General features: G+C 44.3%; 2 long non-coding RNA genes across 2 annotated transcripts; both read left to right on the forward strand.

Moving 5' to 3' along the window:
• The first annotated feature begins 6551 nt into the window (after nt 1–6551).
• On the forward strand, nt 6552–7407 carry LOC136619835 (uncharacterized). Its single transcript, XR_010791054.1, has 3 exons — nt 6552–6595; nt 6789–6832; nt 7366–7407. It is a non-coding gene; the product is annotated as an uncharacterized lncRNA (long non-coding RNA).
• A 7597-nt stretch (nt 7408–15004) lies between these two features.
• Nucleotides 15005–25838, forward strand: LOC136621088 (uncharacterized). Its single transcript, XR_010791213.1, has 3 exons — nt 15005–15080; nt 20533–23914; nt 25568–25838. It is a non-coding gene; the product is annotated as an uncharacterized lncRNA (long non-coding RNA).
• The last annotated feature ends 1176 nt before the right edge of the window (nt 25839–27014 follow it).

Genomic DNA, 27014 nt, shown 5'->3' on the forward strand with positions numbered 1-27014 from the left:
TCTTACTGCTGGGACAATTATTAGGGGTCACTCTTACTGCTGGAGAAATAATTGGGGATCACTTTCTCTGTTGGGGCAACTATTGGGGGTCACTCTTACTGCTGGGACAATTATTGGGGTCACTATCACTGCTAGGGCCATTATTGGGGGTCACTATCTCTGCTGGGGCAATTTTGGGGGTTACTATCTTTGCTGGGGCAAATATTGGGGATCACTTTTACTGCTGAGGCAATTATTGAGGGTCACTATCTCTGTTGGGGCAACTATTGGAGGTCACTCTTACTGCTGGAGAAATTATTGTTCACTATAATTACTGGGGTGATTATTGGGGTCACTATCACTGCCAGGGGAACTATTGGGGGTCACTCCTACTGCAGGGGCAATTATTGGGGTCACTATCTCTACTGGGGAAATTATTGGGGGTCAATATTTGTGCTGGGGCAATTATTAAAGGTCACTATTTGTGCTGGGGCAATTGTGGGGGGTTACTATTTGTGCTAGGGCAATTGAGGGGGGGTCACTATTTGTGCAGGGGCAATTGTGGGGGGCCAATATTTGTGCTGTGGCAAATGTGGGGGGGTCACTATTTAGTTTTGGGTGCGTTTTGGGGTGTGGTTTGGGTGATGTTCTGGGTGCGGTTTTCGAAGCATAGATGGATGATTGATGGATGAATGCGTGGATGGTTTTAACTTTTTTTTTGTACTAATGCTGCCCATTCATTGCAGGGCCAGGAGAAATGGACAAAGAGTTCAATGGAGGTGGGCGGGGCCAGGACACTGGATGAGTTCAATGGAGGTGGGCGGGGGCCTGGACCAAGTGTAGAGAAACTGCTTTTTTGTTTTGCTGTCATCGGGAGTGCACACACAGAGGGGGAAGGCGCATGACATTGTGGGAACGGCGCCATCTTTGAAAGCTGCTTACAGCATCAGTTTACAAAGTAAGAAACAGACATTACAGCTTATATTCCTGCCGTTTTGAGCCCATGTCTGCTGTGTGTTACAATGCTTGGTGAAAGGAATGCTTTATTATTATAAAAAAATGTCACCCTGTGTGGCCGGACAACTCCTTTAACCCCTTTAAGGACACGGCCTATTTAGGCATAAGGACACCATGATATTTTAGGGATTTTTATCTCCACTTATTAAAAGCCAAAACTTTTTTTATTTTTCCATTAACGTGGGCATATGAGGGCTTGTTTTTTGTGAAGTGAACTGTAGTTTTTATTCGTGCCAATTTCGGGTAAATATATTATATTTTAAAACTTTTAGAAGTTTTTTGTTTGATAGCAGGGAGAGAAAACACGTCAATTCTGCCATTGTTTGTATTTATGTCTTTTTTTGTTTGTCTTTGCTTTACAGCGCTAATCATGCAGCATAAGGCCGGCTGTCCATGGACGATGAAGTATGCCGCGACGCGCCGCCGCTCGGGAGCAGGAGCCGCCGGCGAATCTCCGCCGGTCAGCCCTATCTAATAGATAGGCTGACCACGGAGAATGGGGGCAATTCGCAGCCCGCCCATGAACAGGTGCCGGCGCTTTCCATAGCAATGGGAAGCGTCGGCCGGTGTGATTCGCCAGCGGTTTACCGCCGGCGAATAAACTGCCATGGACAGGGGGCCTAAATAACATGATGCATTTTTTTCTGCAGTTGGTACAATTATATTGATACCAAAATTCTTATTATTGTTTTAGGTTTTTCTACTTTTTCACCATAAACACCCTTTTTTGGAATTTTTTTGTTTTCTACATCACTGCATTGAAAGTCATATAGCTTTTTATTTTTCTGTGGACGGAGCTCTGTGAGGGTTTTTTGTGTGATGAGCTGTGGCTTTTATTGGTACCATTTTGGGGTACATACGGCTTTTTTGATCACTTTTATTGCGATTTTTTAGGAAGGCAAAATGAAGAAAATATGCATTTTGCCTCAGTTTATTTATTTATTTTTTGCTGTGCAGGATAATGTGTTCAATTAATAAAACAATAGTACAGGTTGTCACAGATACAATGATACCAAATATGTACTTAGCTGTTTTGTTTTTTTTTTACACATAGGGAAAAGATCACAAAAAGTTTGTTTTTGTTTTAAATTTTTTTTCATGTTTTCTTTTTTTACACTTTTTACATCCCTGTAGAGGTCATGTACCATAGCTGCTATGATAAAGCATTACAGGACTTCTGTACTGCAATGCCTTATCGCTTGTAATAGCGATCATAGGCAATGGCAGGCCGGGACACCAGTATCTGGCATCCTGTTGACCTGACAACCCATCGGCCCTCCGTGATTATATCGCGGGGGTCTGATGACATCACAAAGGGAGCGTGCTTCCTCTGTAAACCCTTTACATGCCGCAATCTATTTCAATTGCGGCATGTAGGCAGTTAAAAGCAGAGATCAATGTCCTCATTGATCTCAGGTGTTGCAGTGGGAGGCTGGCTATTAGTAACATCTGACTCCCGCTGCAGGATCCACATGGTGTAAGGTTTAGAGATGAGCGAGCGTACTCGGATAAGCGGTACTCGCTCGAGTAATTGGCTTTATCCGAGTATCGCTGTGCTCGGGGCTAAAGATTCGGGTGCCGCTGCGGCTGACAGGTGAGTCGCAGCGGGGAGCAGGGGAGAGCGGGCGGGAGAGAAGGAGAGAAAGATCTTACCTCCGTTCCTCCCCGCTCTCCCCTGCAGCTCCCCGCTCCGTGCCGGCACCCGAATCTTTAGCCCCGAGCACAGCGGTACTCGGATAAAGCCAATTACTCGAGCGAGTACCGCTTATCCGAGTACGCTCGCTCATCTCTAGTAAGGTTACTTCCTGGTGTGTTAAGTACTGCCTTACGTCCTACAGCTTTAAGGTGTTAAAGGGAGGCTGTCACCTACCTACACCACCATAAATGAACTTATATGGTCTTAGGAAGACGCTCGGTTTTAGGCCGGGCTCACAGGGCAGTAGGTTTTAATACGCCGTGGCACTCCTGCTGTTTCACAGCGTATGGCGGTGAAATTGTACTACTCACGCAGGCAGTCATGCGCAGAACACCTGTTGGGTTTTTTGTTTTTATTTCTAACGCCGTCGTTTAGCAACGACCCATATACCCGCAGCCCATACGCAATGTAATTGTATATGGGCTGCAGGTATATACGCGACAATGGAGAACAATAGGCTATACTTCACGTATATATGCAGCAAAATAGAACATGCTGCGTTCTATTTTGCGCTCACGGATTACGCAATTCCAACACCCTAATGTGAGCAGAACTGCATAAGGCAGTAATTAATTGCCTGTGAGCTAAGGCGTATTAAATAGGATTACAGAACCCGCAAAATACGCAATTCCTATATGGGCATGTGAGCCCAGCCCATGCTCATGGAAATAATTCTGCTGTGTAAATTGACCCGCGGTGCAGATTGTAACTCTGCTTCATGTCAATTTAGGTTGTCAATTATCAGCATGAATTTCAGATTGCAGATTTGCTATGTGTGGAACTTGCCTTAGGCTGCCTGCACAGGACCGAGCGATATGAGGATGTGAAACTTGGCCTGATATCATGCTCGTTTATGTGCGATTTACTCCTTTTTCTCTTAACAAAACGCCTCCCATCACTTCAGGTAAAGTAGAGATCAGCAATGGGAAACCTCACAGTGTCTGAAGCAAATGGGCGTCCCAGAACATATTGAGCAGCTTATAAGGTCACTTTACAACAACCAAGAAGCAACAGTCAGGACAGCTTATGGAAACACAGATTGGTTTGGAATCGAGAAAGGCGTACGGCGAGGCTGCATTCTATCACCAGTCCTTATCAATCTGTACGCAGAAACGATCGTGAGGCGATGCAATCTCAATGAATTAGAAATCAGATTCAAAATTGGAGGCAGAAATGTCAACAACCTCCGATATGCAGATGACACCACCCTGCTTGCGGAAAGTGAAAGGGACCTGGAATACCTTATCCAATGAATGCAAAAGGAAAGCGAACGCATGGGACTGTATCTGAACAGCAAGAAAACGAAAGTCATGACCGCGGTAGGCAACGGTACACTGAACCTAAACATCAATAGCGAAGAAGTCGAGTCTGTCCAAGATTTCATCTTCCTTGGATCTAAAATCGATTGCAATGGGAAATCTTTACCTGAGATCAAGAGATTTTTACACTTGGTAGTATTGCAATGCAAGGAATGGAAAAGATCTGGAAAAGCAAGAATATTAGCATTGCAACAAAAACCAGACTGGCCAATGCAATCGTCATTCCCATAACAACATGTGGTTGTGAAAGTTGGACGCTCAGGAAAACGGACAGAAGGAGAATTGATGCGTTTGAACTCTGGTGCTGGAGGAGAATGCTACGGATACCTTGGACCACCATGACAATGAACAAGGTAGCATTAGGTCGTGTCAAACCGAAACTATCACTAGAGGGCAAAATCATCAAACAGTGGGTTTCTTTTTTTGGCCACGTGATGCGCGCTAACTGACCGGAAACAGTACTGATGCTTGGCGAGGTCAGTGGGAAGAGAAGATTAGGACAACAAAGAACAAGATAGATACAATTAAGGCACCATGAACATGTCAACCGCCGAACTGAGAGAAGCCATGAAAAACAGAAATACGTGGAGAACAATGATCCATGGAGTGACCGAAAGTCGGATGCGACTGAATGGATAGTCATCATCATGTGACTCTATTCAAAAGACTGTGGCTCTTATTTGTGTGTCTCGCAACGCACAAATCTTGTACAATTTGAAAGCGGCCTATTGATAAATCCCTCATGCAATAAATACCGTATATTCCGGCGTATAAGGTGACGGGGCGTATAAGATGACCCCCCAACTGTCACCTTATACGCCAGGAATACAGTGGAGCAAAAAAAATCATTACTCACCTTCCCTGGTGTTCTGCGGCGTTGCTGCAGGCTGTCGCTCCCTCCTGGTCCCCGGCAGAGCATTGCTTTCTGGACGCAGGGCCGTCAGCCAATCACAGCCATTCAATGACATCATTGAATGGCTGTGATTGGCTAACACACGTGCGCCTTCAGCCAATCACAGTCATTCAATGATGTCATTGAATGGCTGTGATTGGCTGACAGCGTGTGTTAGCCAATCACAGTATTAGCTTTCTGGAGGGGGGGATTTCAAGCCCTGCGTCCAGAAAGCAATGCTCTGCCGGGGACCAGGAGGGAGTGACAGCCTGCAGCAGCGCCGCAGAACGCCGGGGGAGGTGAGTAATGATTTTTTTTTTTTGACACTTTCTTTTTTTGTATTACCGGCGTATAAGATGACCCCCGACTTCAGAGCAGAATTTTTGGGGTTCAAAAGTCGTCTTATACGCCGGTATATACGGTATGTATGATTTTCTACTCTGACCGCTGTCAGTGATTATTTTCTATTTGTTTTCTTGAGGTGGTCCTGGCATCGTTCCCCAAAAGAAACACCTTCATGGCTATCAAGATCATCAATAAAACAAGGAGCGAATAAAACATCTTAATGAGAGAGCAGCGGATACTCCTGAAGGCCCAAGACTGTCCCTTCATTTGTCACCTGTATGCCGCACAGCAGTCTGCAGACCGAGTCTACTTTATCACAGAGTATCTGCTTGGAGGAAGCCTAGGAGCAATAATCAAAATGTGCGGCAACTTGGACATCAACAATGTGAGGTGAGTAAATGACTAATCAGGGGCTGGGGGGGGGGAGACTGAGGGTGACATGACAGATATAGAAGAGTGGAGGGTGTACAGGCTGCCATAAATGGCACATTTTCTCTTCTGGTGGTGACAGACACTTTGATAGTGATATGATGTCAAGGCGACTGATTTCACATCATTGATACTACACTCTTCTCTCAGATTCTACACAGCAGAGATAGCATGCGGCCTCCAGTTCCTGCACCAACGCTACATCGTCCATCGGTAAGCAGAACTTGTCCACATATCTCCTTTTGCTTGCAATGAGTTCCAGACTGTCCCAAAATCTTGAATTAGGACTGGTTTTGCTGCGGTACATAACTAAGTCATCTGTATCACTGAACAGATTAACATTTCTCTTTTTTTTCATTGCAGTGACATAAAGCCAGACAACATCATGCTGGACAGATCTGGACACATCCGCCTGATTGACCTGGGGCTAGCCCAAGACGGCATCACCTCGTCTAACAAGATCAGCGGAGTGACGGGCACACTTCAATTCATGGCCCCAGAGGTGCTTCTTGAAGAAGACTACGACACAGCAGTCGACTGGTGGAGCCTGGGGATTGTCGTATCCTGGATGGCGGTAGGACAGTCCCCTTTCTATCACGGCTCCATCAGGAGAAAGGTCATTAAAGCCATCACCAGAAAGGAGCCCAAAGTCCCATCTTGGCTTGATGCTGATGTGAAGCATCTTCTGGAGAGACTGCTACGTAAGAAGCCTGAGGAGAGGCTGGGTGTCTACAGGAACATCCGAGGTCACTGTTTCTTCAACAACATAGATTGGGAGGTGCTGGAACTGAAAAGAGCACGGCCGCCATTCAAACCATTTAGGGAAATTCTGGAAAATCGAGACATGCTGTGGCTGGAGGATAGGACACCACTTCACCCCATAGACGGATTCTCGTACACTTCCCCAAGCTGGACCCGGTAAGATCTTCCTCCTCTAGGGATGATGTTCTTCAGGCAGACCTCTGTGTTCATCATCATTGTTCCTCTGGTGTCAGACAGCACGGAGATCATATAATAACCCTTCTTCAGGTCACCATGTCTGGTCCGCAGTCTTCTCCCTTCTCAGCCACATTATTATTGTTTCTGTAATAACTATGTCTCTTCTTCTTAGGATGACGAGAAGCATCCGATTGTGAAGGAAGCCACAACCATCTGGTAAGCACCCTCTATACACACCTACACATACATATCTGTACACCTATACACACAAGACACCTACCATTATAGTCATACACTGTAGCTGAACTTACATACTGTAAAAAGTTTAATATATAAAACATTTCCTCTAAAATGGCAAAAGTCTTTGGGGAAAATATATTAACACCAGCATTTATCTGTGGGCCCCTACACAGCAATGTGCACCAGGCCTGATCTGGCACAAATTTCTTGCTTGTGCCAAATGTTTTGACTTTTTATGTCAGAATCTGACATAAAATGTTCTGTAATTTCCATCTTTGTGTCATGCTCTTCTGAGATTTTGATCTATCTGGTTGACAAGCAATATGGCCTCCTTTATGGCTTCCACAATCACAAAACTCCTAATAACTCATAGTAAAGACACAGTTGCAGAAAATAACTTTTTTGTATATCAGATACAAATCAGATCCTGATACAAGTCGTCATGTTACAGTAGATTACTTGTTTGTATCCACAACTGGTAAAACTAACAATTCTCTTATGTCTTGTAGGCTCAGCCCGCACCAACTGTCTCCCGAACCCTGAACTCTGCTGCTGTAGAAGAGCTCGGCTTACCAACATCCTCTCTCCACCATTTGTATCCTGCATGCTACCATCAGCTACCCTGAACTTTGACCTCCTCCGGTTGACATCGGACAGCATCCTCTCCTGAAGACCCTCTACATCTCACGAGCGGCCTGTGCTTGATTGGTAGCTGGCGAGCTCAGGAAAAATAGCCCGAGTGACTATTATCCTTGAACTCCTGGTTACTAGTAAGACCTCGGCACAGGCTGGGTAAGTAGCACACACCACATACATGAAGGTTAGACACAAGTGTAGACATTAACACATACATAGACACAAGTATACACACAGATAGGTGTAGATGTCGGCTTTGATCTTGGGACTTGCTCTGATCGCCATATTTGGGGTCAGGAAGGAATTTTTCCAACTTGAGGACAATTGGCTCATACCTCAAGGAGGTTTTTGCCTTCCTCTGGATCAACTCACAGCCTTAAATAGGGTTAGGTCTTATTTATAAGGAATCAGCCAAATAAATAACATAACATAAACATAAAGAAACACAATCTTTAGCTGACATCACATACACCAGGGAGGTGAGCGGCTGGCGTTTGATCCTGAGATTTATTCTGGTCGCCATATTTGGGGTCAGGAAGGAATTTTTCCCCCTTAGAACAGGATAATTGGCTCTTTCCTCAAGGGGGTTTTCACCTTCCTCTGGATCAACACAGTCTATAAACAGGTTTAGTTCAATACACTTTATATTTCACACAAACAATAAATGGTAACAGATTTATTTAGACTTATGGAAACAATAATACATTTTAAAAAGTCAGGTCAGTAGTTAGCTTTGATCCTGGGACTTGCTCTGATCGCCATATTTGGGGTCAGGAAGGAATTTTTCCCCTTTATACAAGGATAATTGGCTTTTTCCTAAAAGGGTTTTTGCCTTCCTCTGGATCAACTCTGCTTTAAAAATTTCCCATAATAAAATATACTATTTCCTACTACTAGAAATAAAATGTTCTTTCCCCATAAATCTTTGTGTCTGTGTCTTTATTTTCATTGAATGCCTTACGTAATGTTCTTCCAATGCCACTGGGGATGGTATATCCCAGAAATGTAGTGATGCACGGCCACCCATGTAGTTATGCCCCTGCCTTCAACCTTCAGATCAACTGTCTTTTTGAGTTATAAGAAAAATTGTTTGATCATCAAGATTGCATAAGCCATAGGGTCATCACTTATGGTGTGCGTAGGAAACAATCACATTGTGGGGGTCTGATGGGTGACAGAAGGAGCCCCCTCCCTTTGTCTACCTCTTAATTCAGAACATTAAGAATATACATATATGTTGTGCTAACACTAGTACTTAAAGAAGAGGTGTGGTTGCTCAGTGGTTAGCACTGCTGCTGTTGTAGGTTCAAATATGACCAAGGATGATGGCTTTATGGAGTTTTTCAAAGCTGACATTGTTTTTGATGCAATTTGAACCTAGGTCCTCAGCACTGCAAGGCAACAGTGCTAACCACTGAGCCACCACCACAAGAAAACACCCAAAACGGGAAATGAAAAACAGGTTGCCTTCAAGTTCCATCCGCCTCCCATTGAGTTCAATGCACTAAAAAAAACGATCCATCTGTGTTCTGTTTCGGAAACTGGAAACAAAAGTGCAGCAATCTGCACTTTTGATCTAGTATAAAAAACGGAATGAAGATGAATTGCAATTTTATTTTATTTCACAATACCTGCCTGCGGTATTGTGAAATACTCCCAGCCTGATGCACTGTGACACTGACACGGCACATCAGGTCCCCCGAGGCCACAATGATCCTGCCTACAGTATTGTGAAATACTCCAAGCCTGATGCACTCAGACACTGACATGGTGCATCAGGTCTCAACTGGAAGTGGGCATAATGTAAAGAAAACTGTAGTGGCCTCACTTGACCAGTCCGCTGGGAACCAGTAGCCGGGCAGCGCTGACAGTGTGAAGCCTATGGAGGAGGTGAGGTGGAGAGCTGCATAGTATGAAATCAGCTGTGGTTACATGGCTGATTTACAGTCAAAGTTCGCACCAATGGTTTTTTAGATGCAGAAATGCTGCCAAATTTGCCACTGAAATTTCTGTTGTGAACACTCCACAGCATTTCTGCCAAATATAAACATACCCTAATTCAGCTTGACGTATGCTGCCACAGTTCCCTCAGTAGTAATAGCGTCCTCCACAGTGGACTCAGTAGTAATAGTGACCCCCACAGTGGCCTCAGTAGTAATTGTGACCTACACAGTAGCCTTAGTAGTAATAGTGTCCTCCACAGGGGACTCAGTAGTAACAGTGATGCCCACATTGCCTCAGTAGTAATAGTGACCCACACAGTGGCCTCAGTAGTAATAGTGACCCCCACAGTGGCCTCAGTAGTAATAGTGACCCCCCAGAGTAGCCTCAGTAGTAATAGTGACCCACCCACAGTGGCCTCAGTAATAATAGTGTCCTCCACGGTGGACTCAGTAGTAACAGTAACCCTCTCAGTGGGTTCGGTATTAATAGTGTCCCCCACAGTAGCCTTAATAGTAATAGTGACCCCCGTAGAGGCCTCGGTAGTAAGTGTCCCCCCCAGTGGCCTCAGTAATAATAGTGTCCCCCATAGTGGCCTCAGTAGTAATAGTGTCCCCCATGGCGGCCTCATTAGTAATAGTGTCCCTAATATCAGCCCCAGTAGTAATAGTATTGGGACCCTTGGGGAAGCGGGACTGTTCTACCTAAAGCGGGACATCTGCTCACCTTACGTATGTCTCTCATCCATCCTGAATTCAGTGGGACAGTCCTGGATTTTGAAGGGCTGCCCTATTGTCCCAGGAGGCAGGAATAAAGTAAAATGTTAAAAAAAAAAACAAAAAAAAAAAACAGCCTTCGCTTACCTATTTTGCTCCCACAGATGCTCTGGTCTGGGCTGCTGTGGTCCCATCCTCACTTTTGCATAGCGTGATTACATGCCATCTAGCACATGATTGCTGTGGTCAGTCGCTAATCTCAATTGCACCTACGCTGAGGCCAGGGAGTTACTGTTGTATTATGTCGCTACCTAAATGTGAGCGGGGAACCAGGTAGCACTAAATCTCTGGATAGAGAACAATCAATTTTAGTATCTGAATACCTAACCTAAAATAAGTATTGCTTTATAGGAACGCAAAAAAAATTTGGATTCATCACAGATATGACGAAAGGTGAAGCTATAGACTCATGGGTCTTGGTGGAAGAGTTCAGCTTGGGTCCCCTCGTCCCTTAAGGCAAAACCAAAATATCACCCTGTCAATTAACGGTGGCTTTTAAGTGTTGTCCAAATAGCTGCTCGGAATAATAGCTAAAGCCTACGAACCACTGCTGTTTGTGCACTTTTACACAGTACAATTGTTTTTCATTTGCTGTTCTATTTGGCAATTGCTGAATGAATTGTTGGAGGATTTACATGGGCAGCCTGGGGTCCTTTGGTGTGCATGTATCAGAAGCAGATAGATAGTGTTTGCATGTATGTACTGAATGGCGGTAATTACACTCCACAGAAGGGCACTTGTACATGAACTTCACGTAATAACTCAGCCTAGCAGCATTACAAATATTTTCATCTGCATCGGTACAACAAGGCACTTCAAGCTTGTAACCATCCTCTGCATCACTCGCCTCTCCCTAATTCCAGAGGTCCACAGCATGTTATGAATTGTATGGATTCCGTGCACCATAGGTGCGACAATACTTCTCCAACAGTACTTTTCCATCACATACTCCCGTCTGGTGTACACACTACTTGGGCGCTACTCTGATGCCTTCTCACCTATTACAGAGTTTTACCTTTCTACCAAGCATCCACACGATGTAACCATGTGTCATAAGTCTTGTGTTCACTACTGAACATTTTTTTACGCAACCACAACTTAGTCCCATTTTGACGTTCGGCATCATCTGACCTCTTAAACCAGCATATAATCTCCTCTCCAATCTAGCAGCAGCAAGGCTTATGGCTCCCGGGCCCGCTCTCATTATGCCTGACACCTGTTCCACTATCTCCAGGCTGACCCTTTACTCTGTAGGAGCTGCATCCTTTCCTCACAGAACGATAGACGTCACAGATGTCACCAAGGGTCTCTCTCACGAAATACGTGGCACTGCCCTTACATTGGGCTTTCAAAGGAGGTAGGTTCATAGCACATGGATGCCTGATGTCATAGACGCCCTGCCATTTCCACTGAGGTCTATCCATTTGGCCTTACATCTTGTGCCTTACTGCGCCATTACACATGTAATGTATACATCATATCAAAACATCACAGTTTACATAATGGATATTACACCACAAACCATAACAGGGTAACTCTTGCAAGACCTTGCACACCTCTATACTTTGGCACCAATTCTAATCACACTGACTCACATGTCTCAACAAGTCTACATATCACCAAGCCTGGCCAGGGATTTACACCTATAAGTCCCGAGGGAATCAGTCTATTTACAACATGCATTGGCATCTGGCTTCGACAAATATTGGCCTTCCCGTCACTCTAGTCCTTCTCTTCCACACCAATGCCTCTGTTTCCAGCATCTGTGTAGAGGGAGACTCCCTCTCCTGCGACAGGCTGCTGAGTCCTTCTCCCCAGTGATCCCAACAGTCCTCCACTCAGCGGCCTTTTCGTCCCCCAGGTCATCGGGGCCCTTACAGTTTCCTGCAGTCTTACTTCTGGCAGCTCTTCAGAATGGGAAAACTGCCTGCTGCACTGTTCCTAGGCACAGGCTCCACCACCATAACTGCAGATATCTCTATGCTGCATCTTTCTCCTCTCATATACTGAATTCTGTGCTGCATCACAGTTCAAGATGACTGCTGGCCCTTCCCCACGGTGTCACATGGAGCTGCACAGCCAATCAGAGGTCTTTTCTAGAAGCTTTTCAATATAGTCCAATAGTTTCATTCACTTCTGTTAGCAACAACCTTTGCTTGTGTTGCAGCTCCCTCTTGTGGCCAACTTCACCAGTACAGTCTAACTTAAAGGGGTTGTCCCGCGGCAGCAAGTGGGTCTATACACTTCTGTATGGCCATATTAATGCACTTTGTAATGTACATTGTGCATTAATTATGAGCCATACAGAAGTTATCAAAAGTTTTTTACTTACCTGCTCCGTTGCTAGCGTCCTCGTTCCCATGGAGCCGACTAATTTTCGCCCTCCGATGGCCAAATTAGCCGCGCTTGCGCAGTCCGGGTCTTCTGCTCTCTTCAATGGAGCCGCTCGTGCAGAATGCCGGCTCCGTGTAGCTCCGCCCCGTCACGTGCCGATTCCAGCCAATCAGGAGGCTGGTATCGGCAATGGACCGCACAGAAGAGCTGCGGTCCACGGAGGGAGCAGACCCCGGCGGCCATCTTCAGCAGGTAAGTATGAAGACGCCGGACCGCCGGGATTCAGGTAAGCGCTGAGCGGTTTGTTTTTTTAACCCCTGCATCGGGGTTGTCTCGCGCCGAACGGGGGGGGGGGGTTAAAAAAAAACAAAAAACCGTTTCGGCGCGGGACAACCCCTTTAAAGCTCCCTCTAACCTAAAGAGCTCCCTCTTGAATGTCACAGAGTGGCCGACAGTGACTGACCAGTGATCATTAGTAGGAAGGGAGCAGGGCACTGCTCACCCCCTTTTATATATATGAAATTCTAACTCCTCCCCAATGTATGCTTACTGGTTGCTGAGTGAACGCACATAAATACGTACAAGTGGTCTTTGAGTGAACACTTGCTGCTGCAAGAAGCTGCAGCACCAAGCGTTCTGTCGAAGGCCAAACCGGCAAGAGGCAGCAGCAGCAAGTGTATCTTCAAAGACCAAAAACAGACAGAGATCATAGCAGTGAGTGTTCTTTCAAAGACCAGTAAGGACTGTTCATTACTAATGTATTAGTAATGCCTGGTAAAGATGCTCTGCAGCAGCCAGCCTTCATGTCACCATACTGCTCCACAAACTCTCCTCAGATCTGCGCAGCAGCTCACCCGCAAGTCTGCATGATGCTTCGTTGGGTCTCTATGACCCAGTTAGCTACAGACTCAAAATGTAGAGGGGGCCTTGAGCCTGAATTCTGGCTTAGGGGCTCGATTCCAGCTGCCACCGCTGATAATCCTATAGTTATGCCACTGGGCATGACAAAAAGCAGCAGCATATAAAATGCTATGGACATTAATGCAACTTTAGCCCCATGACTAAATTCTTTGATTACACTTTCAACAAGTCACTAACTAGGCTCACAGCAGCTTGAATGTTTCATTAGTATTTATTACAGACTGATGTCAGATAATGCAACCCCGTTCCAGCTCATCTGTGCAGCCACTGGTTGCTGGGATTATAGAAACATACTTTTATGCAGATTAATTTGATGCCATTACATTGAGATAAGCCATCAATTTTTCACTAATTTTTCACAGTAATGCGTTTGTACAACAGCACTCCCAGAGTAGGTAAATAATTACCGAGCGGTATAACCAATTCGGATGCACGCCTCCCTGGATTGAATCCCGAATCCAGTAGTTGTACGAGAAATGTTTCACGAAGAAAGGACGCAGCTTCCACGGCATAGATGCAATCCTAAAAGGACACTTTATTCATGTGGCCCAAATGGTGGCTCGCAGCGACAAAGGTCCTGTGTGACTGAAACATCGCTGCGAGCCACCATTTGGGCCACATGAATAAAGAGTCCTTTTAGGATATGCATCTATGCCGTGGAAGCTGCGTCCTTTCTTCGTGAAAAATTTCACCTAATTTTTCAGATGACTTTTCAGAATAAGCTGCCATGTGTACATGAGGAATAACACTCACTATACATAGCCATCATATGATTTGCAGCCTGCATTTTTTTCAGTTTTCCCTTCTGCAGTCTCTATCCTTGATTCTTAGTTTTCTCAGTAGTGGTGGAAGGAGCCTATGGTTATGCTGTCTTCTATGCACTATGCACAGAGAACTTCAGATTCTGCTCTATAATTGTGTAACGTCAAACTGGAACATAAACACTTAGCAGAGTCTTACCGAGATGCTAACTGCAGAATTGCAAACTGAACTTGGAAACAGTGGACATAACTGAGCAGCAGACATTAAAAACACTGAATGACAAAGGCTCAAAACACTCACCAGCACACCCGCACAAATAACAGATAGAATTGCTATAATAAGTACGAGGAATTAGTTAGTAGATTGACCACGTCACTTACGCCGCAAACCCGCTTCAAGGATCCTCGTTGTTTCGCGGTCCCTACTCCAACAAGAAAATAAACCCAGGATACCTGCCTGCAAGCAGGGCAATCGCCCCAATAGGGATGGCCCCGCACTGGAACCTAAGGACCTAAACTAGCCCTAGATGGTAAACGATCCACACCAAGACAGTTCACACCACATGCACTGAGAGATGCACAGACACGCAGGAGCATGGCACTGTTCACACTGAAGATAGCTAACACTTCACAGACACCTCATGTCCAGTCACATGCATATAAAACATTGTATATAAAAATAGACAGAATTTGGAAATGGAAAGGGTTGTGACATAAAAATGTGTACATAAAGTGCTTGTGTAGAACATGTCTAATTAATCTTCTATCTTTTTATCTTACAGTGAAAGAGAAAGAAGAGCTCTATCCTGAACCAGAACTGCACTCTATGAAGGATCAGTTCTTTGATGACTATAGGTTAGCGGTGGGCATAGTTCAGACCTTACTTTTTTTTTTAGAGTTACTTATACAATGTACATGTTCACTACTAATACTATGACCATGCACTGTATCTTAATATATCATAGATCAGCATTCTTTCTGCTGACACTGTCAATGAGTACAGGCCATACCCCATGGAAGCATTAGTGTAGCATGTCTCCACGTATCGTATACCCTCCGCATAACATGTACTAGATAACTGACCTTTTGATTTCTGGCATTGATTGGAAAAAAGCAAACTGTACCCAATCATTTAAAATATTCCATGTCCAATGATAAAATCAAACAGCAACTGTGTCCAGTTTTGGGCTGCCCAATTTTAAAAAAAGACATCAACAAACTGGAGCAAGTTCAGAGAAGCGTTACCAGGATGTTGAGCGGTCTGTTAATCATGTCTCAGTAGGAACAGTTAAAGGATCTGGGAATGTTTAGCTTGCAAAAAAAAAGGCTGAGAGGAGACTTAATAGCTGTATACAAATATCTGAAGGGCTGTCACACTGCAGAGGGATCAGCCCTATTCTCATTTGTACAAGGAAACACTAGAAGCAATGGGATGAAACTGAAAGGGAGACAACACAAATTAGATATTAGACAGTGAGGGGGATCAATGAGTGGAACAGGTTACCACTGGAGGTGGTGAGTTCTCCTTTAGGGCTCAGTCACACGGGCGCATCAGCACCCGCACACCAGCGCCGATGCGCCCATGTGACTGATAGTTAGAAGATGGCCGTACCTGAAGACGGCCATCTCTCTCCAGCGCTGATGAAGGAACACATGACCGGCAATGAAGCCGGTCACATGTTCTTTCCTCTGGCGCTGCAGAGAGACGGCCGTCTTCAGGTACGTCCGTCTTCTTCCTGCAGTAACAGGGGCACCAATGCGTCCGTGTGACTGAGGCCTCAATGGAAGTTTTCAAACAAAGGCTGGACAGACATCTGTCTGGGATGATTTAGTGAATTCTGCATTGAGCAGAGGGTTGGACCCGATGACCCTGGAGGTCCCTTCCAACTCTACCATTCTAGGATTCTATGACTCTTCAAACCATTATCCAGCATTATGTCGCTTCTGAATCACAGATTTGGTCGGATTCAACTAATATTCTGAATTGTCCTCGTTTTTAGTATACTCATGGTACCATAAACCATCAACAAAATTTCATCAATCACATAATTGGCATCAATACTCGAAGAATTGAAGCAAACTTGGATCACATCAAAACTGAAAATGTTATGCAAGTTGCGTGGCACTTCAGTGAATTTGCTACCAGGCCATTTAGCTGCACAGGTGGAAACTGCAATACTGTGAGATGCCGTTTCAGCAGTATTGTTGCCGAAGGTTCTCGTCAGATCCCATTAGTGTAAACTTTGTTTTGTTTTCATGAAGCAACGGCATATTAATATAGTAGGGACACAACTTTCAGATGTGGAGACATACTACATTAATACCCACCAAGGATGACGTAGCAAATGTAATTAAACCAGATGTAAATTAGCCAGTTAGCTACTTAATTAATATCTTAAATGGGTTTTCCAGTTGTAAACTATTGATGGTCTATCTGCAGGATAGCTCATAAATAGTAGATCAGTGGGGGTCTGCCGCCCAGGATCCGTATCGATCCATTGCTCACTCGGCTAATGCATTCTTACTAGAGATGAGCGAGTAGACTCGCTAAAGGCAATTGCTCGAGCGAGCATTGCCTTTAGCGAGTATCTCCCCGCTCGAGACGGAAGGTTCGGGTGTCGGCGCGGAGGAGCGGTGAATAGTGGCAGTCGGCAGGAGGGAGCGGGGGGGAGAGAGGGAGAGAGAACTCCCCTCCTTTCTGCCCCGCTCTCCCCCGCAGCTCCCTGCCCGCTGTCGGCACCCGAACCTTCGGTCTCGAGCGGGCAGGTATTCGCTAAAGGCAATGCTCGCTCGAGCAATTGCCTTTAGCGAGTATACTCGCTCATCTCTAATTCTTACACTAAACTTATTTCTGCTACTGTAGTGTCCAGGCTTGGTATTGCATGCAAAGGTCTCGTGCACATCAATAGAAATTTTACATGTAATACCAAGCCTGACCACTGCAGTGAGAACAGAGCTCTCTGCTTCCTGCAGATATCAGCTCAATGCACAAGCACACTGACCAATGGAAAAGCTGATTGGTGGAGATCCCAGGTGGCAAACCCTCGCTTATTTATTATTCATGACCTATCCTGTAGTTAGGCCATCAATAGTTTGCAACTGTACAACCCTTTTAAAACAGAAGCTAATTAAGGGTGACCATAGTAAGGGAGAGTTCTATTTTAGGCCCTCAAAAAACCCTGGTGTGGATATATTCACAATGTAGAATCTGCCACAGCAAATCTTTCCAACTTTTCTGAATCAATCAGCTATATTAACAAATCAACGGTTTACATATACAGTTAGGGCCAGAAATATTTGGACAGTAACACAATTTTCGCGAGTTGGGCTCTGCATGCCACCGCATTGGATTTGAAATGAAACCTCTACAACAGAATTCAAGTGCAGATTGTAACGTTTAATTTAAAGGGTTGAACAAAAATATCTGATAGAAAATGTAGGAATTGTACACATTTCTTTACAAACACTCCACATTTTAGGAGCTCAAAAGTAATTGGACAAATAAACATAACCCAAACAAAATTTTTTTTCTTCAATATTTTGTTGCGAATCCTTTGGAGGCAATCACTGCCTTAAGTCTGGAACCCATGGACATCACCAAACGCTGGGTTTCCTCCTTCTTAATGCTTTACCAGGCCTTTACAGCCGCAGCCTTCAGGTCTTGCTTGTTTGTGGGTCTTTCCGTCTGAAGTCTGGATTTGAGCAAGTGAAATGCATGCTCAATTGGGTTAAGATCTGGAGATTGACTTGGCCATTGCAGAATGTTCCACTTTTTTGCACTCATGAACTCCTGGGTAGCTTTGGCTATATGCTTGGGGTCATTGTCCATCTGTACTGTGAAGCGCTGTCCGATCAACTTTGCAGCATTTGGCTGAATCTGGGCTGAAAGTATATCCCGGTACACTTCAGAATTCATCCGGCTACTCTTGTCTGCTGTTATGTCATCAATAAACACAAGTGACCCAGTGCCATTGAAAGCCATGCATGCCCATGCCATCACGTTGCCTCCACCATGTTTTACAGAGGATGTGGTGTGCCTTGGATCATGTGCCGTTCCCTTTCTTCTCCAAACTTTTTTCTTCCCATCATTCTGGTACAGGTTGATCTTTGTCTCATCTGTCCATAGAATACTTTTCCAGAACTGGGCTGGCTTCTTGAGGTGTTTTTCGGCAAATTTAACTCTGGCCTGTCTATTTTTGGAATTGATGAATGGTTTGCATCTAGATGTGAACCCTTTGTATTTACTTTCATGGAGTCTTCTCTTTACTGTTGACTTAGAGACAGATACACCTACTTCCCTGAGAGTGTTCTGGACTTCAGTTGATGTTGTGAACGGGTTCTTCTTCACCAAAGAAAGTATGCGGCGATCAGCCACCACAGTTGTCTTCCGTGGACGCCCAGGCCTTTTTGAGTTCCCAAACTCACCAGTGAATTCCTTTTTTCTCAGAATGTACCCGACTGTTGATTTTGCTACTCCAAGCATGTCTGCTATCTCTCTGATGGATTTTTTCTTTTTTTTCAGCCTCAGGATGTTCTGCTTCACCTCAATTGAGAGTTCCTTTGACCGCATGTTGTCTGGTCACAGCAACAGCTTCCAAATCCAAAACCACACACCTGGAATCAACCCCAGACCTTTTAACTACTTAATTGATTACAGGTTAACGAGGGAGACGCCTTCTGAGTTAATTGCAGCCCTTAGAGTCCATTGTCCAATTACTTTTGGTCCCTTGAAAAAGAGGAGGCTATGCATTACAGAGCTATGATTCCTAAACCCTTTCTCCGATTTGGATGTGGAAACTCTCATAATGCAGCTGGGAGTGTGCACTTTCAGCCCATATTATATATATAATTGTATTTCTGAACATGTTTTTGTAAACAGCTAAAATAACAAAACTTGTGTCACTGTCCAAATATTTCTGGCCCTAACTGTATATTCCATAATACCATACAATGTCCATTTATTGCAAACACAAAAGTGTTCTGGAAAACCCACTGAAGATGTCATTGATAGTGATGGCAGTGAGATCCCTCCGAAATGGAGATGCTTCCGACATGGGCTCATCACCACTCCCTGGTGCTATCTGGCAGGTTTTTTTTTGTTTTTTTTTTACTGGCCCCGCTTGTCTTCTGCATACAGCTGTTCTCTGCTCAGAGCGCCGGGCTGTTATGCAGCTGAGCGCTCCGAGCGGGGTACGAAGAACACAGCTAGACAGTATCAGCTGTATCCTGCTGTGAATTCCTAATAACTGATCGCTGATCTTTCAAAATGCTGAAAGATCAGCGACGGCTTAAGGAAAACTACACAATGTCAGTGCAGTTAGACACAACGATTATCGCTCAAAAGATGGCTTTGAGCAATTTTTGAGCAAAAATCGTTGTGTCTAAATCAGCTTTAAGTAAATGTCTTTTCTGTTTAATGTAAAGGATGTTGAATCACTTTATAACTAGTCCTGTTTCAATTTGTAACCATTTTACAAAATTTCACTTAGTTTACACCAGAAGCTGAAAGCACCTGGGCATGGTCTCAATGGGAGCAACTGTATCCAGTCCAGGGAATCCTCTTAATTTATAGGGCTGGAACCCCTTGCAACCTCAACTTTCTCACATACATGTAAATTACAGCTAGCAAAACCACAGCAGTATGAAATATGGATGAGACATAGGCACACAGGCTAGAACATTGAGAAAAGGGACAGGAAGAGAGAGCGCATACTTCATAAAGAACGCCAATGAGCTCTGAACCTGCAGGCCCTCATGCCAGAGAAAAGAGGATTTGAAAATAAAATAAACTAAAAGAAATTACTCAACAAAATAGTGCAGCTTGAACCTCTGAATACACAAATATGAATAAATGTTTTCATATCAAAGGTACAAGTAAATTAAAGTGCTTGTCCAGGACTTTTTAGATGTTTTCTATTGATGAGCTGTCGTAAGGACAGCTCATTAACAGATGATTATTGGAGGTCTGCCGCTTGGATCCCCACTGATTACTGGCAGTGCTCTCTCTATGAAAAGCGCAGGAAGCACATTGTATTGACCATAGAGTAGCACCCCGAATTGATATTGTAGACACAGCTCTCATTGAATTCAGCGGAAGCTGCACCTGCAATACCAACCTGGGCCGCTGCACCTATGTGCTTCCTATGATTTCCATAGTGATGGTGCCACCAGTAATAAGCTAATTGGTGGGGATCCGAGCGGCGGACCCCTGCCAATCATAAATCCAAAAAAGTCCTGGACAACCCCTTTGCTAGATAATTTTCTATGATCCCAGCAGCAGCCTTTAACTTCATTGTTTTCCTTTTAGTTCCAGTGATAAGAAGGCAACAAATGGCAGCATGGACTCATTAAGTCTAGATATTAAAACCTACGACAGTGTGGATAGCCTTGTCCAGTACAGCGATGGAGAACACAGTCACTTCAATGAGGATGGGTCTTTCATTGGAGCTTACACAGAGTCCAAGGAGAAAAATGCAGAGGATGGAAACAAACACATCCAGTCTGTACACTCTTAATAACGGCACCGCATCCTTGGAAAACTTTCTTATATGTCGAAATACTTCACGTAACAAGAAAGGCACATCTGGTGTAAACATGCAAGAAGGAATTGGCACGGATAGTTCATCATCGCATACTTAATAGCCAAAAATTGTACCATGGACCATGGACTCACCAATAAAAATGGAACAGTGTCATCTATCTCTCCAGCATCATTTTGCCAAACCTTCATCAATTCTCTTCGGCTGTAGAAGCATGCCCATTTGTTCTTGCACATAAATACCACAAAATATACTTTATGAAGGACGTGATTACTTCTGCACACTGATGAGACAAGACAAGTTGTCGTTGCTTTCCATTAAATATTGAAATATCCCATTTTGCAAGTACGCCATCTGCGCATGTGTGGGGTGATGTGAAGAGCCAATGCCCGTCTTACATGCCCGTTTTCCAGTAACATCATGGAGGCATGAACAGTCCTAATCACACACGCAAACGAATAAAGATTGTAGAATGCAAAATTTGAGGATTGTGCCATGGATACCTGAATGAATGGACAGGCGGTCAAGTAGGCGCACTTCCACTCCGTTCATTTCAATGATGAGTACAAGTGCTCAGCTATCTCTGGCAGTGCCATTTAAATGAAAAGATCAGTAGCACACATTCTCGACTACCTCGCCATTCATTCAGGCGTTGACAGGACCGCCACGATTGTCATCAGAGCAGTCTTAAGGGCAAGCACTCAGATGCCCATCAATCAGACACTTAATCCTTATCCTGCAGTTAGGGGATAAGTGTAAGGCTACATTTACCCGTCGAGTTTCATATCGGTCCAAGAAACTTTGCAAGAAAAACGCATCACTGAACATACGATTTTCATGTTGTTTCAAGAAAAAAAATTGCATTGTGCTCACATAAAACTTGCATGTATGTGCAATGGAATTTTTATACTCGCCCATAGGAAATATGAGTGAGTTAAAAGAATTGCAGAAAAATAGAGCATGCTGCGATCTTTCTATATCACAGCATAGCTGCAAGAGAAAAATCATACTTGTCAATACACCCATTGCAAATAATGCGAGTGTTGTGCGTCTCCCAATGAACACAACTGGCGCTAGAATATCAAATACGACCATAAACGTGCACAACCCCTTTAAGGTGCCCGTACACAAATAGATGTAGATCTGTCAAACCTGCTGTTTTTGGTAAGACCAGGCAACTATCCAATATGTATGTTGGTGCCCCTACCTGGATGTCAACATGCCCAAACCTTTCTTCCCTTGGGAAATAAGTCACGTCAAGAGGACTCCAACAGCAGCTTATTCACTCTCTGCATTCACTTATTCACTCTCCCCATTCAAAACAAATGCCCATTTGGCCGAGCCGATAATGCATATGTATGCGGGAGATGAAAGCAAAGAGGGCCACAGCGTCTTTCCCCTTCCTTGTCCATGATAGGACATACTAAGATTTGTAGTTTTATAATAACTGGAAAGCCATAAGTTGGGAGACCTCTGACTAAAGGCCCATTTACACAGAGCGATGGTCGCTAAAAAATCGCTAAAAGGCGATCGTTTTAGCGATAGTCAGTGCATCTAAATGTGCACCCATTGTGCACTTTTCGGGCACTGCTAGCTGATCGTTAAATTCAGTCCAACCTAAAAATCATAGTTCAGCCTTATCAGCAGTTCTCCATGGGTAGTGCTGATAGCATTGTTTCCCCCTGGAGAACAAAGGATCTGAATGCAGATAATAGCTTCGGGCGATTAAGGCCCCCTGTCCACAGCAGTGTATTCGCCGACGGTAAACTGCCGGCAAAGCATGCCAGCCGACGCTTTCCATAGCATTGCTATAGAAAGCACTGGCCCCTGTCCACGAGCGGAGAATCATTGCGATTCTCCGCTCGCGGCGGGAAATTCACAGCATGCTGCAAATTGCCCCGATTCTCCGCGGCCAGCCTATCTATCAGATAGGGCTGACTGGCAGAGATTCGGTGGCGGCTCCTGCTCCCAAGCGGCAGCTCCCGCGGTGGAGATCTGCCGCGGGACTTCACATCGCCCATGGACAGCCGGCCTAACTGCGTTCAGTGAAGGCTTCATTTGCGCACTTAATTGCTCTTAAGTAGCTGAGTAGGTACTTAAAGGTTTATGCAAAATGATCGCTCAAAGCTGTCACTCAAACTGTCATTGAGCGATCATCGGCCCGTGTAAACCAGCCTTTAGATGCTAACATGGACAGGGGGTGAACAATTGCTAGGCACAGAAAGTGTTGGCTGAAGGTCTAAAGATTAGATTATGTTCTCAGTGAAAACTTCCTACATTAACCAAATCCACAAATATATCCATTTCCAAAGCTTGTAATTGCATTTGTCAACTTTTCAATTTTCTGGGGGAAAAAGTTGAGAAAGAACTACGCCTATGCCCTACTGAAGAATATGCATGAAGCAGAACAGACCCATATAAGGACCACTAGTGCTAGTGGTGGGTCATCAGAACGTGCGCACCAACACTCCTGCCGGTGGGTGATAATTCTGGGCATACAGAAATTAGTCTAGAACTTTGTACAGATGCAGCAAAGTTTAACAAGTCTTTAATGCATTATTTTGTGCAACGGTTTGTTTTGCCTTTCAATGACTTTATAAATTGGAGTATATGTTGTCAGGGAAGCGCCCTGATATAGGATAGATTTGGAGAAGTCTCACCTGGCATAGACAGCTGGCGCCCTGGAGTACCAGCCGTCTCACCTGGAGATCACTTTCGGTGTAGTCCTATGCCCGATGGCATCCACTTTTTCAAGGGGAGTTGAAAAAGCATTATCGACTGTATTATTTCATGGAAACGGTGGGCCCTGTGAGCGCAGGATTTTTATAACTGAACATACTCCTTTATAAATTGGCACAGTCATGTTAAAATCTGCTACATCTGTAGATATTTGGTACTTTCAAGAAGATGTAACGAACTTAAGTTGGTTTCACATCTGCGTCAGAACCTCCGGCTGGAGCTTCTGTTGCATATCCAGCTGCAAATACCAGAAGAAAAAGTGCTGCATGCAGTGCTTTATCTTTCATCCCAAAACCAGAAAACAAGCGGAAGCCATTATAGTCAACGGGGTCCACCTGGGGCTGATATGGAACCGTTCGGCCACGGGGATTCCCTTTTCCTGCTCCGTGATCCCTGAATCCCCAACATACAGTTAGGGCCAGAAATATTTGGACAGTAACACAATTTTCGCGAGTTGGGCTCTGCATGCCACCGCATTGGATTTGAAATGAAGCCTCTACAACAGAATTCAAGTGCAGATTGTAACGTTTAATTTAAAGGGTTGAACAAAAATATCTGATAGAAAATGTAGGAATTGTACACATTTCTTTACAAACACTCCACATTTTAGGAGCTCAAAAGTAATTGGACAAATAAACATAACCCAAACAAAATATTTTTTTTCCACTATTTTGTTGCGAATCCTTTGGAGGCAATCACTGCCTTAAGTCTGGAACCCATGGACATCACCAAACGCTGGGTTTCCTCCTTCTTAATGCTTTGCCAGGCCTTTACAGCCGCAGCCTTCAGGTCTTGCTTGTTTGTGGGTCTTTCCGTCTGAAGTCTGGATTTGAGCAAGTGAAATGCATGCTCAATTGGGTTAAGATCTGGTGATTGACTTGGCCATTGCAGAATGTTCCACTTTTTTGCACTCATGAACTCCTGGGTAGCTTTGGCTGTATGCTTGGGGTCATTGTCCATCTGTACTGTGAAGCGCCGTCCGATCAACTTTGCAGCATTTGGCTGAATCTGGGCTGAAAGTATATCCCGGTACACTTCAGAATTCATCCGGCCACTCTTGTCTGCTGTTATGTCATCAATAAACACAAGTGACCCAGTGCCATTGAAAGCCATGCATGCCCATGCCATCACGTTGCCTCCACCATGTTTTACAGAGGATGTGGTGTGCCTTGGATCATGTGCCGTTCCCTTTCTTCTCCAAACTTTTTTCTTCCCATCATTCTGGTACAGGTTGATCTTTGTCTCATCTGTCCATAGAATACTTTTCCAGAACTGGGCTGGCTTCTTGAGGTGTTTTTCGGCAAATTTAACTCTGGCCTGTCTATTTTTGGAATTGATGTATGGTTTGCATCTAGATGTGAACCCTTTGTATTTACTTTCATGGAGTCTTCTCTTTACTGTTGACTTAGAGACAGATACACCTACTTCCCTGAGAGTGTTCTGGACTTCAGTTGATGTTGTGAACGGGTTCTTCTTCACCAAAGAAAGTATGCGGCGATCATCCACCACCGTTGTCTTCCGTGGACGCCCAGGCCTTTTTGAGTTCCCAAGCTCACCAGTGAATTCCTTTTTTCTCAGAATGTACCCGACTGTTGATTTTGCTACTCCAAGCATGTCTGCTATCTCTCTGATGGATTTTTTCTTTTTTTTCAGCCACAGGATGTTCTGCTTCACCTCAATTGAGAGTTCCTTTGACCGCATGTTGTCTGGTCACAGCAACAGCTTCCAAATGCAAACCCACACACCTGGAATCAACCCCAGACCTTTTAACTACTTAATTGATTACAGGTTAACGAGGGAGACGCCTTCTGAGTTAATTGCAGCCCTTAGAGTCCATTGTCCAATTACTTTTGGTCCCTTGAAAAAGAGGAGGCTATGCATTACAGAGCTATGATTCCTAAACCCTTTCTCCGATTTGGATGTGGAAACTCTCATATTGCAGCTGGGAGTGTGCACTTTCAGCCCATATTATATATATAATTGTATTTCTGAACATGTTTTTGTAAACAGCTAAAATAACAAAACTTGTGTCACTGTCCAAATATTTCTGGCCCTAACTGTAAGTGTGAGAGCAGCCTTACATCCCTCCAAGCTTCCACATGGCAGTTATGTTTGTCGCCCTCAGATATATAAAGATGGCGCTGACATTACTATTTGTGTTATGCCACATTTTTCTGCATGATGAGCAACCATAAATGAATAAATAGTGTGAAGTTGTGTAACTGAAGGAATTCTAGATGCTGTTGAAGGAGAAGGTTGAAGTTTTCTGTTGTCTTCTTTGTATTTCACCCTTTGCTATAAAACAAGAAAAAGTGAAAAGAAAAAGCAAAAATAAAAACAAAAAAAAAATCACTGATGGCTCTTTGATTACTTGGAAGAAGTCATTTTCACTAGTCAAGAATACTGAAAGCTACTGTATGGCCAAGCTCAAGCTTAGGCTTCTGTGACATGGGCAGATAATTGGCCAGTGAGCACGTCGGTCAGCACTTATTTCCTTTGTCTAGATGGGCAGATGATCTGCACAATGGGGACAAACAATCATTACTATGACCAATGGTCTCTATACTGTTATCATGGCTACAAATCTCTCTGTTCACATGGAAGTATGTGTAGCTGACCAGTGAGCACAATGAGACAATTAGCATCGAAAAGCATTTGCACATTTAGATGGCCCAATGATTGGAGAAGTGAACATCCATTCGAATGTCCGTACCTGACAGCAATATCAGCGCAAGAAGATTGCAGCGATATGGCATAGGTGTTCTGTGCGATATCCCTGCTTTTTCTCACGGCGATATCGTGATTTTGTGTTGCTACAAAGTTGTGCGACTTTGTAGCGCTCTTTTGCCAGGATTTTTTTTTATCACATCACTGCCGCCCGCGATAAGATTTTATCACACAATTTTTTATTGCAAAAGTCAATAGGACTTTCTGATGTTAAAATCACGTTGCAATCACCACAGCGCTCGATGAACCAATCACAGCCATCGGTGGCTGAAGACCACAAACAAGTGTCACGGAACTGCCGGAGGAGAAGTGCAGCAGAGCGGACATCCTCCTGTTAGGTAATATATTGTTTGTTTGTTTTAATGGAGCCAGTTCTTCTTTTCGGAGAAGGCTTATATTTCAAGCTCCCCCAAAAATCCTGGCCCAAGAGCACTACCTCTAACATGGCTAGCATAGGCATCATATGTACCTATACATCTGATGGTTTTAACTGTCTTCATATTCTGATTATTTGAGCAAAGGAGCGCATCATGTTGAGTTTTAGAAAGATTTCCCCTATTTTTTTTAATAATCTGGTATTAAATGGGTTTTCCAGGGAGAATACTATTGATGATATATCCTCAGGATAGGCCATCAATAGTTGATCGGCAGGGGTCCGTCGCTTGGGACACCGACCAATCAGCTTTGTGCCTGCTGACTGCACCTCAATTACACAGGGGTCGGAGCGGAAGTAGATTGATTTCAATGAGAGCTGCATTTGCAGTTACAAGTGCCGACCACTACA

The sequence above is a fragment of the Eleutherodactylus coqui genome, chromosome 3, assembly GCF_035609145.1.
Source record: "Eleutherodactylus coqui strain aEleCoq1 chromosome 3, aEleCoq1.hap1, whole genome shotgun sequence".
In the NCBI taxonomy this organism is placed as follows: Eukaryota; Metazoa; Chordata; class Amphibia; order Anura; family Eleutherodactylidae; genus Eleutherodactylus; species Eleutherodactylus coqui.